This window comes from Amblyomma americanum, chromosome 4 (genome assembly GCF_052857255.1).
Source record: "Amblyomma americanum isolate KBUSLIRL-KWMA chromosome 4, ASM5285725v1, whole genome shotgun sequence".
Classification (NCBI taxonomy): Eukaryota; Metazoa; Arthropoda; class Arachnida; order Ixodida; family Ixodidae; genus Amblyomma; species Amblyomma americanum.
The window spans coordinates 208,067,332-208,085,488 of NC_135500.1; the positions used below are offsets into that span (position 1 = coordinate 208,067,332).

The 18,157-nt window shown below is 49.9% G+C and overlaps 1 protein-coding gene and 1 non-coding gene across 2 annotated transcripts in view; one reads left to right on the forward strand and one right to left on the reverse strand.

Moving 5' to 3' along the window:
• The window catches only part of LOC144129194 (CD9 antigen-like), a 44,341-nt gene extending 41,630 nt beyond the window's left edge, over positions 1–2,711 (reverse strand). Inside the window, exon 1 of the mRNA XM_077663174.1 lies at positions 2,227–2,711. The gene's annotated coding sequence lies outside the window, so the exon portion shown is untranslated. The remainder of the gene's footprint in view (positions 1–2,226) is intronic.
• A 7,857-nt stretch (positions 2,712–10,568) lies between these two features.
• Positions 10,569–10,642, forward strand: TRNAS-CGA (transfer RNA serine (anticodon CGA)). Its single transcript has one exon. It is a non-coding gene; the product is annotated as a tRNA-Ser (tRNA).
• The last annotated feature ends 7,515 nt before the right edge of the window (positions 10,643–18,157 follow it).

The following is an 18,157-nucleotide window of genomic DNA, read 5'->3' on the forward strand; positions in this document are numbered from 1 at the left end:
ACAGCCCATAGCCCTGACCATATCTTAACCTGGCCATATTGGCACAGCTGCCTCAGAATAGAAGAGAAATTTCTCTTGGTCCGGCGTTCAAACCCGGGACCACCACTTCGTCAGGGCAGTCGCTCTAAAAACTAAGCTCACCAGGACGGCTAGCCGATGAGGGACATACCGAATTGATGAGCAACAACTGATCAACAAATTTAACAGCAATCCTGAAAAGTGCCCGCGCTTTTCGCATGCACAGAGAACAGTAAAGCTCCATGGTCAGCCATAGTTAGCTGGCTAGTTATGCCCTCCTCTCATATTAATTGGCTGTAACTTCAAAAAGGCTTAATCCATTTTCGAAATGTCAAAATAAGATAACTAGAACAGCCTGACGTGCTCAGTCGCAGTTCGTGGAAGAGGCGGCCAGGAATACACACCTGAAACCCGTGGTAAGAAAACGGAAACGCGGAGTCACTGACATTTCCCGATACAGCCAAGTGACCGATGGTCACGCGAGCCTATTTTCTGCTTTTCGGGGATATTTCCCGGTCGGCCGGCGATGCACGCGATGTTACCGCACGGAATAAGAATCACTATTTTAGCATACGCAGACCTTCCCAACTCTCTGTTTCTATTTCTCACAAGCAATTTCTGCCATACGAAGTTCCTCCGTCTGCTCGTTCTTCCTGAGCAGGCAGGCGGTGTTATCTCTCTGTCGTGCTTTGTAAATAGGCCTTCGGTTTTAGTTCCTTCTCATTCTTATATCGTTGTTCGCCCGACTATTTGTTTTCGTTTTCTTTAGGTAATATTGGAGTTGAGGTGCGATATAACTGAATCGCTAATCATTCCAGTGATTACTGTGCGACGGTCGAGTTCCCGCAGAAGTAGATGTAAATGGTGCAAGTTTTTGTCCGGGGGATCAGCACGAGATGATGGTGACGTCAGCGCAGTGCCACTTCTAGTCAAGTTAAGAAGCCATGCCGACCAGGGATACAAAGAGTGCGACTGAGATTTAATAAGTTCCCTAGCACTGGTGGCAGTAGTTGTCTGGATGGCAGTCGGTCTTGTCACGTTCAAGCCAGGACGAATCTATGATAGATATAAGTTCGTTAAAAAACGTATATTTTTTAAAAAGTCCGGGCAACCTTAAAGTTTGGTGAAAAGTACCCTTTGAATGGATAAAACAAGCTTACCTCGCTTAAATTCCCAAAAGAGAAAGATGTCATGGCAAGCTTTTAAACATTAGCGAAGACGACACCTTTCTTTACAACCTTTTATTCTCTCTCGCGGGTTATACAGACCGCGCACTTTTACACACAAAATGGCCGCTCATGAAAAAAAAAAGATACCACGTCGAATAAATAAAAAGGGAGAAGACAAACGCCCTTTGCTGACGAAACTGTAAACGAGCGTGAAACTCATTAAATCCTTCGTAACAACAAACGCAATACGAAGCTCGCAAGACGACGCGTGTCCTTTTGCTCTCCCTCTCTTTCATTTATTTATTTCTCTGCACGCCTAACGGCGCCCGGGACGCCTTTCTCAAGGACGCGGTTAGCGGGCCGGATTGCATTCTTGACGTAACGCCTTTCAAAGACGCTTGCGCTACATTCGTGAATAAAAAAAATTACTGGTATCTCTGCACAAGGGAACATACATATTTCTGTCGCAGAACATCTGCATTCGAAGGTGATAAAACATTAAGGATTCCATGGATCGTCTCAAGCGTATACGTATCAGTCGTTAAGACATCAACACATCTGTTCCAGAGCGCAAGCGTTAATTTCGCGGCACTATAAGGTGAAAGCAGTGCAGCAACAAAAACAAGGTCACACTACGCTCAGTACAGCACGCACGTTTTATCGCTTCAAATCAAGCACCTCCAGAGTGTGGTCGAAAACACGGCGGCGACCGCCAACCAGCAACAAACAAAGCAAACACAAATGCGCTTCTCGAATAGCGGCGGCCGTTCAGCCAGCAGCAATGGCCGAACAAACAAAAAGCGCTTGTTTATCCGTGCTCGCGTTAAATGCCGCGCTGCCAACTACTTAATGCTGCGCGCAAATGAAAATGTCAGGGCGGACAGAGTAGCAGCGCTGAACACCCCAGCCTGCCTTTCTCCTCCCCCTCGCATCTCCCGCCGCTGCCGAAGCATCAACCGCGCCTTGACACTAACGGCTTTCCCGATGCTCAGCTTGTTGCCTGGCTGTGATCGAACTGCGCACAAAATGGTCGGCTCACCTAGCAGGCAGCGACGACGACTCAGTCGGTCAGCGACGGCGGAGGAAGGAAGACGCAATTCCGGGACAGCACCTTGTTAGATCTGCCACAGCGAGCGTTTGGTGACGCGCGCGCGCTTCGCTTGCTTCTCCGAAGCGACCAGCACCTTCCCCGGGCGCGCCGCCTCTCCCCCTCCGTGCACCACTACTCCACTGCGCCGCCGCACAGCTGAGGACGGCAGCCGCTCCGCATCCAGCAGCGTCCCGACGACGCTGGTTGTCACCGCGACGTTGTCGTCGCTGGGCGTCGGGGAAGGCGTGCACGGCACACTCCGAACGGTGTGCCCCGTTGTCGCCGACCAAAGACGCAGCTGTGCCGGAGCTCCGGGCGTCCCCGCAGCGGACGCGCGACCACGCGGATACTCAAACAAGAGCACACGCGCGCACCACACTACTCGCGCACGGCGTGACGGCGGCGGCGACGGCTGAGCGGACCTTCGCGAGTGTGCTGCGTGCTTCTGGTTGCGGCAGAGGGCAGCTTGAGGAGGAGGGCGAGGAGGAAGAGAGTAGCGCTTCTTCTCTCTCTCCCGCTTGCGGTGCGCGTCCAGCGCTCAGCGTCGTCGTCCCGTGGTGCCGCGCGCGCGCGCACGCTCTCTGCGCCGACCGACCGGTCCGAATGCGCATGTCCCGTGGAGGACCGGATTTCGATCTTTGGGGATGAACTCTCGTGCTCCGCTTCTCTCTTGACCTCCTCCTCTTCCCTCCTCCTCCTCCTGCTTCTCCTACCGGGGAGGTTTCTCTTCCGATGGGAAAAGCCTCTGTGCGGGCGCGCGTGCACTTTTCGGAAAGGGCGACGAAGCAGTGCTTGTTTGACCCGGTTTTCGATAGGTTTAGGAGGAGGTGAGGAGGTTACTGTAATGCGAACCCGTTGCGACCCGGCGCGTACAAGGTGGACGCGTGCGCGTCTGCGTGTGTATCGGCGCGAGCTACAGCGAACAGGGGGAGCGACTAGCTTCGTTCGGATTGCCGATGACGAGCGGGCTCTTTTCCGACATGGTCGCGCGAACTATAGCGGTCAGAGGTGCGCATTATCCAGCAACCGCTATCGCCGCCGGCGTGAATACTTCGCACGGAGCTACGCGGTTGCGAGTAACGGCCCCCGTGGATGATTACTTACGCGGTCCTCTCCTCGTCCGGAGGAGACTGGGCCCGAGGAGTTGCCTCACCCGCTGACCTGAGACGGCGAACTTCAAGGGAATTATGCGAGCGGATTTCAGGGATAACGGTGCTGTGGTCAGCCTTGGCGCAGCGCGATGCCGTGAGAGTGTCATCATCATCATCATCATCATCATCATCAGCCCTACTACACCCACTGCAGGGCAAAGGCCTCTCCCATGTCTCTCCAATTAACCCTATCCTTTGCCAGCTGCATCCACCCTTTGCCTGCAAACTTCTTAATCTCATCCGCCCACCTAATCTTCTGCCGCCCCCTGCTCCGCTTACTTTCTCTTGGAATCCACTCCCTGAGGGCAGTGCTGTTTTAAATGAAGGCAGTGTTCAGTTTGGATCGTTGTAGCGTAACGCGCATTTGAAGTCCATGGAGCACAGTGAGATGAACAAAGCAAGGCTCCAATATTTGCTTCAGAGAAAAACAGCAACAGAAAGGGTAAAGTGTTCTGACTAGAATCGACCGCATATTTGTAACCGCCAAGAAAATATTATGAGGACTGCCCTGTTGATGCAGTTAGCTCAAGTGCAAAGTTTTTGTAGCTTCTTTCACCCTAACTGAGGGCATAAAATACTCGCGTCAAGTGCTTGAAATTTTATGGACAACCCTGTCTACTGCGGAAAACCTTGTGACATATCGCGCGGTGCTTACAATGCATCCGTCCGGTGTTAAATATAGTATCCAGCCAATCCAAGGAATGCAAAACTGCATTTCGAGCGTAAGCGCTCGAAGAGCACATCAGCATATTGTCATTTGGTTCAAAACACCCGTCCAGCTGAACGCGAGCAAGGTTGCTTTGTATCGGGCAATAAACTGCAGTGCAGTGAAGGTAGAAGTTCAGCATTTGGCTGCAAAGACAAGAGGTGGCTGTGTTCGTTTCCTCATGCTTTATTTAGGCTGTGGATATTCAGAGCTGTAATAAACTTACCAGGGGGTGTACACATTGACGACCATCTATTAATTTATTTTTTGCTTGCTCTTCCGACGCCTTTGTCTCTTTTCGCCCGTCCGCAGTAGTGATAGTAAAATCCGCATCGGCCTGCGATTTGGTGGTTTTGCTTCTCCAACGTACGCAGACAAGCAAAGCGTATAGAGTGTTATCAAAATTCGTGTCCTTATGCACTGAAATTCTGTGCTGATGTCTTGAACTAAGCTATTCGCACGGTGGAACTTGAAGTTGCCCCTGGATGTTCACATGTTGTAAAGTTAATCACGAAAGCGACTCCTTTTGAAGGTGTTGCCGCAAACGGCATGAAGTGATAATTGCTCTACACACGCACGCACACACACGCATGCATCTTTGTGGCAGATGCAAGGACTCCCGACACCACGTGACTCCTGTAGCCAAAGTTTTCAGCCTAGCGCATCATGGTCGTAGCTGGAGTGAAACTATCCCGTGACCAAAACACTCGCCCGACCTCTAAAGAGACAGCGTAATTAACCCCCACAGCTCTTCTAGCTATCGTTACTGCAAGAAACCAACTAATGGTAACGGCCAGTGCCTATATGAGCCCAGTCCCGACCCCATTCCCATCACGGATGCGTGATGATCCCGGACCAGATCTCACGCAATATGTTAACCACCCTTCCCATGGCCTGCGTCCAATCCCTAGGTCTGTTAGCCTCAGTCGCTAGGCTAGAAGACTCGCATCTAAGTGTGCCTAACACCTAGCCTTCTGACCGTGCGGGCGTTCACACTCACGGAATCGAGCTGCATAAAATAGGATTTGCGTGCTCTCAATCAGACGGAATTCATTGAGATCAGCAGTGCCCGATATTAATGCGTAGCAAAAGTCTACGCTTCTCAGGCTGGTGGTGCATTCTCTTCGAAATGCCGCCACAGCTGCAAGCATCACGCTGACGCAGTTGGACACAGCAACCTAGACCAACGCGCTGCACACCAGTGTATATATACGCATAGCCCCGAAGTGCAAAGACAGACACAGACGCGGAAAAGTTTGTTACACGCTCGTGGTATACGCCTACACTGCGACCGGAGACGGCCAGCCAGCGCGCAGCCGCCTAATCGCAGATCGAAGGGTGTCGTGACACCGAGCACAGCGCACGTGCTTCCGAGCGTCGGGGTCGCATCGGCAATGACCGTGGCGCTCCTCAGTGTCGCGCGCACGCGGCCGGGTTCCTTCCTCCAAGCAAACCCACCGCGCAGGTCACCGAAAACCACAAGAGGGACGACTGGCACACATCTGATCCTGCACCCCCCTCTTCTTTTTCTCTCCCGCTTTCTTTTTTTGGGGTCGTCTGCTTCTCTCTTGCTTCCCAACCTCGTGCTACGTGCGGCTTGTTACGTGATCCCCGAAACACGCAACCCTCCGCTCCGTTGGTCCACTTCTCGCCCGTTATCGTCGTGGTCGTCTCCTTTACGCCCGGCCGTCCTCTTCTCGCAGAGGGCGCCTTTTTTTGTATTGTTTTCCGTTACTGTTTTCTTTTGTCGTCTTCCCCCCAGCACAACTGTTTGCTCTCATTTTCTTATAGGACGCGTCGCTGCGGCGTGGGTGCATTCTATTTTCCTCCGTTTCCCCTTACCGGGCGAGCGACACAGCCGCAGCCTGTCCTCCCAGCAGCAAGACAAGAGGGAGGGGGGTAAGAGTAGAGGATGGAAGAGCCGACGCTAGCGACGAGCACGCTTTGCGGGTGGAGGCCAGGGAGTGCGGGGCTCGCGACCCTGCCTCGTATGTCACCCCGCAAAGAAGCCGCAACCCTCACCTCCACCCCAAGGCCTCTCTGCCCAGCCTGACAGCCGTAGTGAGGGCGCCGGTAAAAGCACCAGTGTTGTGCAAAGGGAGATATGTTTGCGGGGGTTCCTGCGACACGAGCGAGCTCTCGTGCGCCGGGCTAGAGACATCGTCACGTCGGCTCGTGAGCAGGGCGACCCAGTGAGCGCGAGCAGTGTCGTTTATCCTACAGCGTCTTCCCGCGGCGATGTGGCGGGGGCGCGAGAGGCATACAGGGTACGCGAAAGAGCGAACAAAGAACAGGACACGCGGAGACGCATCAACCGACGCGCAGAGTGGAACAGCGAAGCACGCACAGCGTCGCATGCGGGGCGAAGCGTAACTGTTACGTACGGATCTGTCTGGCTGCTCTCACGCGCGGAGAACGGCCGCGCTAGAGAGCGTTAATTGTGAGCGGTCACTTCGTGCTTTATTTGTGCCGCTTTGAGGACTGGGAAGCTCGTGGAGGGTGCCGTTAGGCTCGTTTTGTCTTGGAGGGAAATAAACTAGGCGACACTGAAAGCCTTTTAAAAGCTTGCGCGCGATGTTTTACTTTAGTGGACTGAAAATGAAAATGAAAATTGGTTTTGGGGGAAAGGAAATGGCGCAGTATCTGTTTCACATATCGGCGGACACCTGAAGCGCGCCGTAAGGGAAGGGATAAAGGAGGGAGTGAAAGAAGAAAGGAACCCGTCGCGGTGGCTCAGTGGTTAGAGCGCTCGGCTACTGATCGGGAGTTCCCGGGTTCGAACCCGACCGCGGAGGCTCCGTTTTTATGGAGGCAAAACGCTAAGGCGCCCGTGTGCTGTGCGATGTCAGTGCACGTTAAAGATCCCCAGGTGTTCGAAATTATTCCGGAGCCCACTACGACACCTCTTTCTTCCTTTATTCTTTCACTCCCTCCTTTATCCTTTCCCTTACGGCGCGGTTCAGGTGTCCGCCGATATATTAGACAGATACTGCGCCATTTCCTTTCCCCAGAAACCAATTATTATTATTATTATTATTATTATTATTATTATTATTATTATTATTATTATTATTATTATTATTATTATTATTATTATTATTATTATTATTAAGAAGAAGAAAGGAAGAAAAAGGTGCCGTAGTGGTGGGCTCCGGAATAATTTCGACCACCTGGGGATCTTCAACGTGCACTGACATCGCGCAGCACACGGGCGCCTTAGCGTTTCGCCTCCATCGAAACGCAGCCGCCGGGGTCGGGTTGGAAACCGGCAACTCTGGATTAGTATAAACTGTACCTCCGTTTTAGTTTTCTTCATCATTGTGTGATGTCAACTGAACTGCGCATGCGGCACTTTTCTCGTTGGCTTGTACCCCACTTGTCTCAGGAAGGGAAAATGTCTTTGCATTACACTGCAATAACTTCTGCAGCACACTCCCGGAGGAATTATAATGACTGCTCTATACCGCGCATAGGAGCGACCAGGACGCTGGCTTCAAACAGTTGCTGGTTAATACTCCAATGATGCAATATTCCAGTAATTCCCAGACTAAGTGTTAAGGCCCACTCGACAGCTTCAATCACAAAAGAAGCGATTAACATTGATGGCTGGGCCACTACAAGATTCCGAGACCACTCTTCTCATTAGTGCTTTGACATGGGAAGTTCTGCAACAGACTGTACACGCAACTTGTCTTTGCTGCTGTTTTCTCTTCTTTTGTCCCTGAGCAACACAGGCCGTTGCCAAGGCAGCGAAACGTGTCCCTCACTGATAACGTGGCTTTTACCCTGCCGTTAGATCGAATAGAATGAAACTTAAAGCGTTACCTCCAGTAAACAAACTGCGGTTAAGAACAAGAGCAAAAGTTTGGACAGGACGACTGCAGCAAGAAAGAAAAAATTCGACAGTCACTTGAGACTGCTTATATGAGAGAATGCAAAAGCTTTAAAGTGCTGAGTCATGTTGCGTTGCAGAATGACTGTGAGCCATGCGCCATGACTATGGCTACGAGGCATATCACTGTGCATATTTTGTACTAACTCTATACACTTACATTACGGTGCTTGTAAAGTGATGAGTCATGATACGTTGCAGAGGTGCTGAGTCATGCTTCATGACTGCCTACTTCTAAAGTGTTGAGTCATGCTACGTTGCAGAATGATTATGAGTCATGACTACGCGTGCTTTTACAAACTCTATACACCTTAAATTACGTTACTTGAAAAGTGCTGAGTCATGTTGCGTTGCAGAATGACTGTGAGCCATGCGCCATGACTATGGCTACGAGGCATATCACTGTGCATATTTTGTACTAACTCTATACACTTACATTACGGTGCTTGTAAAGTGATGAGTCATGATACGTTGCAGAAGTGCTGAGTCATGCTTCATGACTGCCTACTTCTAAAGTGTTGAGTCATGCTACGTTGCAGAATGATTATGAGTCATGACTACGCGTGCTTTTACAAACTCTATACACCTTAAATTACGTTACTTGAAAAGTGCTGAGTCATGTTGCGTTGCAGAATGACTGTGAGCCATGCGCCATGACTATGGCTACGAGGCATATCACTGTGCATATTTTGTACTAACTCTATACACTTACATTACGGTGCTTGTAAAGTGATGAGTCATGATACGTTGCAGAGGTGCTGAGTCATGCTTCATGACTTCCTACTTCTAAAGTGTTGAGTCATGCTACGTTGCAGAATGATTATGAGTCATGACTACGCGTGCTTTTACAAACTCTATACACCTTAAATTACGTTACTTGAAAAGTGCTGAGTCATGTTGCGTTGCAGAATGACTGTGAGCCATGCGCCATGACTATGGCTACGAGGCATATCACTGTGCATATTTTGTACTAACTCTATACACTTACATTACGGTGCTTGTAAAGTGATGAGTCATGCTACGTTGCAGAAGTGCTGAGTCATGCTTCATGACTGCCTACTTCTAAAGTGTTGAGTCATGCTACGTTGCAGAATGATTATGAGTCATGACTACGCGTGTTTTTACAAACTCCATACACCTTAAATTACGTTACTTGAAAAGTGCTGAGTCATGATGCGTTGCAGAATGCCTATGGATAATGAGTCAAGACTGTGACCATGAGTCATGACTCATAGGTTACAGTACGTTGCGTCTCATCATCACTGGTGGCACCGTACACCGGCGTTCTGACATCATCCGAATCTCGTGCCATGGACGGCGGACGCCGCGGCTTTTGTGCTAATGGCACATATAATGCTTTCGCGTTAATAAGGTACCATTAAATTTAATGCGCTTAACCCGGACAGGCAGCTTTTAAACGAAATACGCTGCCCACAGAGGTGCATGATGTCCCTGTGAGCTTAATTTTTTTTTTTTTAGGCAGCAAAGAAACACTGACTAGCAAATCTGGTTGTGAGGCAATTGAGACGCGTCATAACACTTCTCTCACGCCACATTCTTTTCGTCAGGCCACTCGAATCCCCGCTGTCTCCCCGACAAGTGAAAGATCCGGCACTCTGCACAGCAGAACGAAGTGACACACGAAACGACAGAGTTATTCCTCGGAGCGGAAGCAATGCTCCTTTAGAGCGAGCGTAAATTATCTACGTCCCGTGGCTATAATTCCATTTTCTTTATTTTTTTTACACGGAGCAGAAGGTCTGGCGTATTTAATTTCCTCGTGCAAAATATATAACCCGAGGCACGCTTATGATACGCACAGCAGCGTCCGCATACGCAGCGCCCTCTTTTGTCACCGGAAGAATATTTTCTTCCTTGCCCTGCCTTACAGCGCCTTGGAGACGGGCGTGGCGAGGAACGCCCCATGGGACAGGCTGATAGGATCCGCTCCGCGCTGGCTTCCCCAAAGCGGAATAACGCGGAATCTAGGTTGGTAGCTCATTTAGCGGAGACGCGCGCTTTGCAACTTTCTCTGCCGGCCGCTTGGCTTGACGGGCTGAGTGTGTGTGCATTGCTGGGCGCTAGCCCGGGGGCGGTGTAGTAGCTTTAACTGTTTAATATATATATATATAGTAAATGAGGGGCCCGTTTGACAAACTTATGAAGGGAGCGAACAGTCACCGAAACCAAGGTGCATAGGGGAACGTTATTTTTTGTTTTTGTTCGTTAATGTGTTGTGCTCATCGGTGGGATAATATTACTTAGATTCATAAATCGATTAAAGAAAATTACTTATTTTACCTTGTCTGCTAATACCTTAACGAGGGTCTCGGTTCTGGCAGTCTTGATGCCACAGGTTGCTTAAGAGGGCTCTCGCACAGTTTCCGCCCTCGCCGTTAGATGACGTTCCACGTCACGCTCGCGGTATTACAGGACGTGCTACGTCCGCCGCTACGGTCGAGGGTGGCGCTGGTGAACACTCTCAAGGTTGGCTTAGACCCAATGAACATAAATACCCACGAGAGCAGCAGATTGGGCAGCCGTCGCCGTAGCTCAGTTGGTAAGAGCACCGGACGCGATATTCGGAGGTCGTGGGTTCGAATCCCACCGGCGGCATGGTTGTTTTTTTCTGCTGCGTTATAAGTAATTTTCTTTAATCGATTTATTAATCTAAGTAATATTATCCCACCGATGAGCACAACACATTAAAAAAAAAGTTCCCTTATGCACCTTGGTTTCGGTGACTGTTCGCTCCCTTCATATGTGTGTGTATATATATATATATATATATATATATATATATATATATATATATATATATATATATATATATATATATATATATATATATATATATATATATATATATATATATATATACATGTCCTCAGTGAAATTCGTTTGTTTGACTTTTTGTGGCTATGTTGATTGACGTCAGTTCGGCATCAGAAGGTTTTTCATTTGTAGAATGCGGAATTGAAAAAAGAATATTTTTCCCCGCCACTCGATTAAAAACTCGTGACAATGATGACAACGCCGTGACTATCATAAACTCCGTGAGCGCTGATATGAACTGGATGACGATGTGATCTGGCTTCATAAGTTGCTTTCATATCCTAAGCTTACATAATATCTACGCCGAGCACAATTATTAAAAGTAGACTGCACCCGCGCCACCAGCAGAGTGACAACAGCAACAAACACGCACAACACAACACGCAACAAACACTGCAAAAGCAACAATACGTGACAATAGCGACAAACAAGTACGAAGAGCAGAATGGGCAGAAAAAGAGAAGTAAAAAAAAATGCCCAGTCAGCAAATAATCAGGTAAAGTGGCATCTCTGCGATTTAAACTTTAAGGCAGTTAAAATTATTCGAATTATGCAGATTTCGAAATAAACGGAATCAGCCCAGGCAACCCTTTAATACACGTTATGTTGACAGGACAAGCGAGCCAGTTCGAATAGACCGGAAGTTCGAAGTAAACTAGTTTGAATGTAATGAATTCCCACTATATATTACAGCTATAGAATTGCGCAAAAGAAAGGCTACTTCACATTGCGCCTTCTCCGTACGGTTCATGCTTAATAATAATAATTGTTTTTTTTGGGGGGGGGGAGGAAATGGCGCAGTATCTGTCTCATATATCGTTGGACACCTGAACCGCGCCGTAAGGGAAGGTATGAAGGAGGGAGTGAAAGAAGAAAGAGAGAAATAGGTGCCGTAGTGGAGGGCTCCGGCATAATTTCGACCACCTGGGGATCTTTAACGTGCACTGACATCGCACAGCACACGGGCGCCTTAGCGTTTTTCCTCCATAAAGGCGCAGCCGCCGCGGTCGGGTTCGAACCCGGGAACTCCGGATCAGTAGTCGAGCGCCCTAACCACTGAGCCACCGCGGCGGGTCGGTTCATGCTGCGTAGTTTTCATTTTTATACGGGAGCTCAGCTTCAGAAGCAATGTACGAACTGTGCGCGGTTGCGTGTCTACACGTTTGTTTAGAGCGCGCTCGAATCCATGGTGTGCTCTCTTGTGCATTTATGACAATCGCCGGTCGGTCTTGTTTCGAGCCCTGGGCCAATCGGAAATGACGCAAGTGTGCTCCTTGGTGCGCGGTTCGAGCGCTCTAGACAAATGTGTGGACGACTGTACTTTAAAGGAAGGCAGATTTTATAATGAATGTTTATTTTAGCACGAACAAATATTTCCATTTTACGTTTCTCTTTTTACTTAAACGCAACTGTCGTGGGACGTACGCTTTCCGCTTGTGTAATCTCGACAGCTAGAAATACAACGAAGCCGATTTTGTGTCTCGCCAATCAGTCATCCGTTTCCAACAGCACAAATTCCTAACTCAACCTGTTTATTCATACCTCATGACCTGCGCGATGTCAGTGCACGTTACAGATACCCAACTGGCCGAAATCCTTCCGGAGTCCTCTACTGCGCGTCACCTCTTTCTATCCTTCTTTCCGCCCCTCCTCCATCCATTCCCTCTCAGCACGCTTGAAGCGTCCACCGAGAAGTCACGGCAATGGCTCAGAGGTTACGGTGTTCGGCTGACAAGCCCATGCATGATGTCATGCAATGAAAGCTAATCCGGAGACCTTCACTATGGCGTACCTCATAGCACACGTGCAGCTTAGGCGCGCTACACCCCACGCACCACATACGGTACACCACTTCCAAACGTCATACCTCTCCGTCTGCGACGTCTTCTCCGCTTGAGGCATGTCTGCTTCCGGTGACCCGTGACCGCCACGTTCGTCGAGACACTCGCACTGTCTGCAGCCGAGGCAAACCCAGTCGCGCAACGCACCAGTGCAGTCGGGTGGCCGAGGAGACGCCGGGAGATGCTACGCGCTACACGAAGCCTCTCATAGCGCATTCGCCGCTTCAGTAACGCTCGGGAAATGCTCGCAGCTTTTCGCACTCCTTCATGCCAAAGTCCACGGCGAGTCGTTTTCGAAGATTCCACTCGCGGAGAGCTGGATGATCGCGTTGGTCGCGTATGACAAGCTGCGCGGGCGATCACCGTTGCGTCACAGCAGCGCGGCGAGGCGCAGTCGCCGGTCCGGCGAGTCGCAAGTGTGACCGACGGAGCGAGCGCGCAGTTCGCCGCGAATGACGACACGTCGTTCTCTGGGCGTAATGAGAACGGTCGTCATCAGCCGCGGGACATACGAGGCCGCAGTTAGTTACACACTGCTCCTGGTCGACGTCCCCTCCCCCCCTCCCCCCTCGATGGAGCCACAATGGAATGGCACGATGCGGGGTTCTGGTTGGCCGCTTTGGGTTTCCGCTCCGACAGGCCGGCCACAATGGGAGGAGGCCGTTGGCTCCGGTGGCCGGTGGTTCTTTGTGGCCGCTTCCCGGAGCTCCGGAGCTTCCAGGCGCCCGCTTCCGATGTGGTCGCCGTGTGTCCGGCCGCGGGAAGTGACGCCGACTTCACGCTGCTGCGAAAGCGGGTTGGTATACGGGCCCCCGCAGGGAATGCTTTCTCTTGCGCCTGTCAATTATCACTCCTCCGCTCTCCCTTAATCTGTCCAGGTGCTCTGCTCATAACCTGTCAGACGAGTAGATTCATTTGAACTTCACAAAAAGTAATAAATTTGCAGATAAATACGTGAAATGTGTGCTCGATGCCACTGTTGCTGAAATGAAGTCCCGGCATTTTCCCAAAGCCGCCCAAGTTATTATTGTTGTTGCTGTTGTTTACCTCTTCAGACATGGCAAATATTCACAAGCGGGGATTGGCCAGGATTTGACGAGGAATGGCAGAAAGGATGATTGAAGTGACTGCAAGGTAAAGGGGGAATTAGACGTATATAAAAGATAGTAAAATGAAAGAGGGAAAATAACTGCAACAGTAAAGATCACAGAATTGATTAGAAGTAATAATTAAAACAAGACCACACAAAAGCGCGACACAATTTGGAACAGTTTTGAGTACAGTTGACGAGGGAACCTGATGGTCGCAGGAAAAATGTCCTGAAATATTCAGAAGTAGGACTCGGCTAATAATCCCCGGCGCTCGCACCGAAGGAGAGAAGAACTAGAACTGACAGAGTAAGCCCTAACCTTGTGACGGGGATTTACAGATAAGTCCTCCGCTGAAGTGCGAATCACCCTAAAGGGATCGAGTATACGTAATGCTCTTGTGATTCAACTTCAGTAATCAAATAAGGTTAGAAAAAAATTCCCCTTTACTGAGTGACAGAGGGCTGAACGTGGGAAATGGGCCTCAAGAGCTTACATTTGAGAGCTAAAAAAAAGTTACGATGGAAGAAGTTTTGATTCCAGGAGAAAATTTCGAATGGTGGAGCGCACATTTCCATTGCTGCGCCCAAGCATACAAGCGCCGGGATAAAACAATCCCCGAAGACAGGCACGAACCGATTTTCTGAACTGGAATTTCTAGCAGTCGTCTCCTTAAAATTTTAAGTGAAGCGGTGACAGAAAAAAACAGAGTGACGTATTGTTTCTGGCTCAGCGCAATATGGGCACAACAGGGGGATCGTCAGATTAGGATTATAGCTCTAAAGAATTTACTGCGGCGCGCGACAAAGTGGTCGCGTGAAAGAAACTTCAAGCTTGCGAGATCGCCAAGCATTACTGCTCCAAGAGAGGAAAAGATGCTGATAATCATCTAAAGAAGTAAGCGCTGAGACCACAAACTCTTGCATTATAGTATACGTACGAAACTATATAGCCGCCGTCATGTATGCACAGACCGGTAGGAGATGAACGATTGGTTTGGTTTGGTTTATGGGGGTTTAACGTCCCAAAGCGACTCAGGCTATGAGGGACGCCGTAGTGAAGGGCTCCGGAAATTTCGACCACCTGGGGTTTTTTAACGTCCACTGACATCGCACAGCACACGGGCCTCTAAGAATTTCGCCTCCATAGAAATTCGATCGTCGCGGCCGGGATCGAACTCGCGTCTTTCGGGCCAGCAGCCGAGCGCCATAACCAATTAGCCACCGCGGCGGCTTAGGTCAACAATTGGATCACTCAGAAGCGCCTTCGCTAAAGCGCAGGTAACTTCATTAAAATGTAGGCCCCTTTTGTCCAGGAACCCAAACGAAACGTACTGATTGCACATGTGGGGGAACCAGAAACCTGAGCACGTGCAACGTCTGCGATTCGATGAGCGCAGATATAGAAGAGAAAAAGAGTTTCAAGTTCACCGGGGTAACATGGACATCTTATCCGCCTACTTTCGTGGTCGTGTATGCAATATATAAGCTACAGACGCTCTACAGCTCGATATCATGGACGCCGCAATCTTACATCACGTGACCTCACCCCGAAATGCGGGCCTTTGGTCTTCTCCATGGTTTCGACAGCTGCCAGCGCGCTGTAGCCCTCCTGAGAAACGCTGTTCCGGCTCTCGATGTAAATAAAGAGCCGGCGAATGGCTCAAAAGCCCCATGTCTTATGTCCATTCACATGACGACTTCTAGCTGATTCCTGATGTAGCAGTGGATATATACGACTCTTCGTATTCGGGAAAATCCCGGTTTCATCCAATTTTTGCACCTCTAGAAATTTTGAGAAAAATTGGGTTACCCGATTTCTTCCCGAAAATGCGAATTCAAGGTAATATCAAAGAGCACAGAGGTGAATGCACCACACGGGAACGAGCGGGTGACCCGTGCTTATTTTAGAGTGTCCTCAGTTAATTATTACCTTAACCTCCTTTTAACGGTTTAAATTTTTATCCAATTACCCATAGCTTGACTTAATCTCACGACAGCTTCGAACCCGGCGCGGTGGTTATAGCGTTCTTCAGTTGCTGAGCCCAAGGACGCGGGTTCGAATGCCCGTCTCATTTCGATGGAGGCGAAATATAAAAAAAAAATTTGGACGGGATACTTAAGCTCCTCCTTAAGGATATGACACGATAGCGCTAATGCCCATATATGAGGAATCGGTCATTGTCAACCTCACATTCACGTGGGAGTCCTCATACCATTCCTTGCGCAATGGCGCAGCGGTTATGGCATGCGCCACTGGCCTGCGATGGCAGGTGCTGCCATCTTTTGGGGCTTGTGCGATGCAGCTCGCTCTTCCCGAGCAACCTCTCGCGATCAGATATTAATTTTTACTGCCACCTGCCAATGTTTTTTCACAACCCGGTGGGTAGGTTGTGATGACCCCACAAGGTCACGTGGCCTAGGTTGCTTCTCCGGGTGTTGCTGCTTGGGCCACCCTATTCTTCGCTCACAACACCGACGCCAGATTTTCCGCGTAACGGGGCCTTCAACGCTACCGTGTTAAAGCTGACCGTGTGCTTTATGGACTTACAGCACGTGAAAAAAAAACCCCGGGTGTTGCCTAAATTTATCCGGAAGCCTCCGCTACGGCGTCCTTCATAACCCGTACGTCGCCTCGGGACGTTAAAAGCCTCAATTTTCAATTCACATCGTATGAGCACTACCAACGCTAACGACGTCCTGCTACATGACTATGAGGGGAATCGAGAGGAAAGCCAGAGAGGTGATGTATAAGCCTCTTATGCGTTTAATATAGTCGCTTTCACGTTGAATGAATGACTTTGCTGAGTGCGAATAAAGGCAGGCAGGTCTAACAGACGCGGATGTGCTGAACGTGGCTATGGGAAATACACTTTTTCCACTCGAGCCGCTGCCGGCAGTCCAAACCACCGACCCCACCTCGTGATCACGAAAGCTCAGTTGAAGAGAGGTTACGTAAAGTGCACGGTCAGCCATGAGTGAGTAAGAAGAACGTTTAATGCGCAGAATAAATCGAGGTTACTTGGGTGGACCCTGATTCCAGGGGCTGCCATTGGCTTTTGCCGCCGCTCTTGACGGGTTCACCAGCCACAGCTGGTCTTGCAGGTGTGAGCTGGACAGGCCGCCTCCCAGTGTTCAGTTTTTGGTATGGGCCTGCTCGCCTGGCTGTCACACCCGCAGGATGTCCTCGGCGCTTTGTGCTACGTCGTAATAAGGCTCATCACCTTTTCTTGGAGCAAGATCTCGAAAGGAAGCCAGCCACTCGCATACACAGCACAGGTGACCGTCTTTACAGAGGAAGTGTCGAGCTTTCCTGCATATCCGAAGAATGTAAGGTGTGAAACAAGAGTACGAAGTTACCGAAAAAGGGGCCACTCAGAAGGCCGCCTTAATTGGAGTCTGCTGAGAATGGTATTACTCATATAATTCCGAGCTATAACCACCAAACAGGCGACTTCCCGGTTGGGCGTTTCACGGGCCCCTTTCTGGCGTCTCGACTCTCAAGTGCATACTCGGTCTTCGTCCGCTTGCGGCGTTCGGTTCGATCGCATTCCCGGTAGACTTTACGGACTCCAGGCTTCGATAGCTCGTTGAGCTTCCCGATGCAGAAGCCATCGTCGCTGCAACGTTGCTCTTCCACCATTCTGCACAGAATCCATAGAAAACTAAACACTGGCGGACCGACCGCTACAACACGGTGCAAATGCAGGGCAGCAGCTGCGTGGAAATTCCCCGGCGAGTTTTCGTTGTCGTGTCATCTCCTGTACGACTGTCTCGGGCCGACTGCCGTCCATCCCCGGCACCCGGCTTCTCTCCTCTCCCAAGCAACGCTCGCCCCCTGCCGGGACCTAGTTCTCCGCGCCGCTAATTGGCTTCGCGGCGCGCCCTCATTTCTCCCTCTCCCGTGGGCGCACCCAATCGGCGGCGTTGGCGCGGCTCAGCTCCTCCGCTGCAGTAAGAATTTTCAGCGGCTTTAAGCTGCATGCAGTGCTAGCGCTCTTAGCGGGGGCCTGCTGTACTTAACAAGACTTTCACTCGGCTCTCATTCACTCAGCTGCCATTCCGTGGGTGTAGATTATCGGTACGATCCTGGATGACAGTAGATTCCATCGCGAAGTGCTGCTCTAAGTGGCTAAAGCGCAGCGATAACAGTTCTCGCTATAAACGCCCTCCCGCTCCATTAATCCTTAATTCTCTTGTACCCTAGCAAGCATGAACGTAAAAAGGATAAAATCTGCCATTACAAGATAGCAGTAACCACGTTTATGATCTATACAAATGATCAGTACTGCTGCGGCATCTCTCTTAACATCCAGTTCTTTTGTAATTCCTACCTTAATTTCTGCTCCGAGCATATACTATGCATAG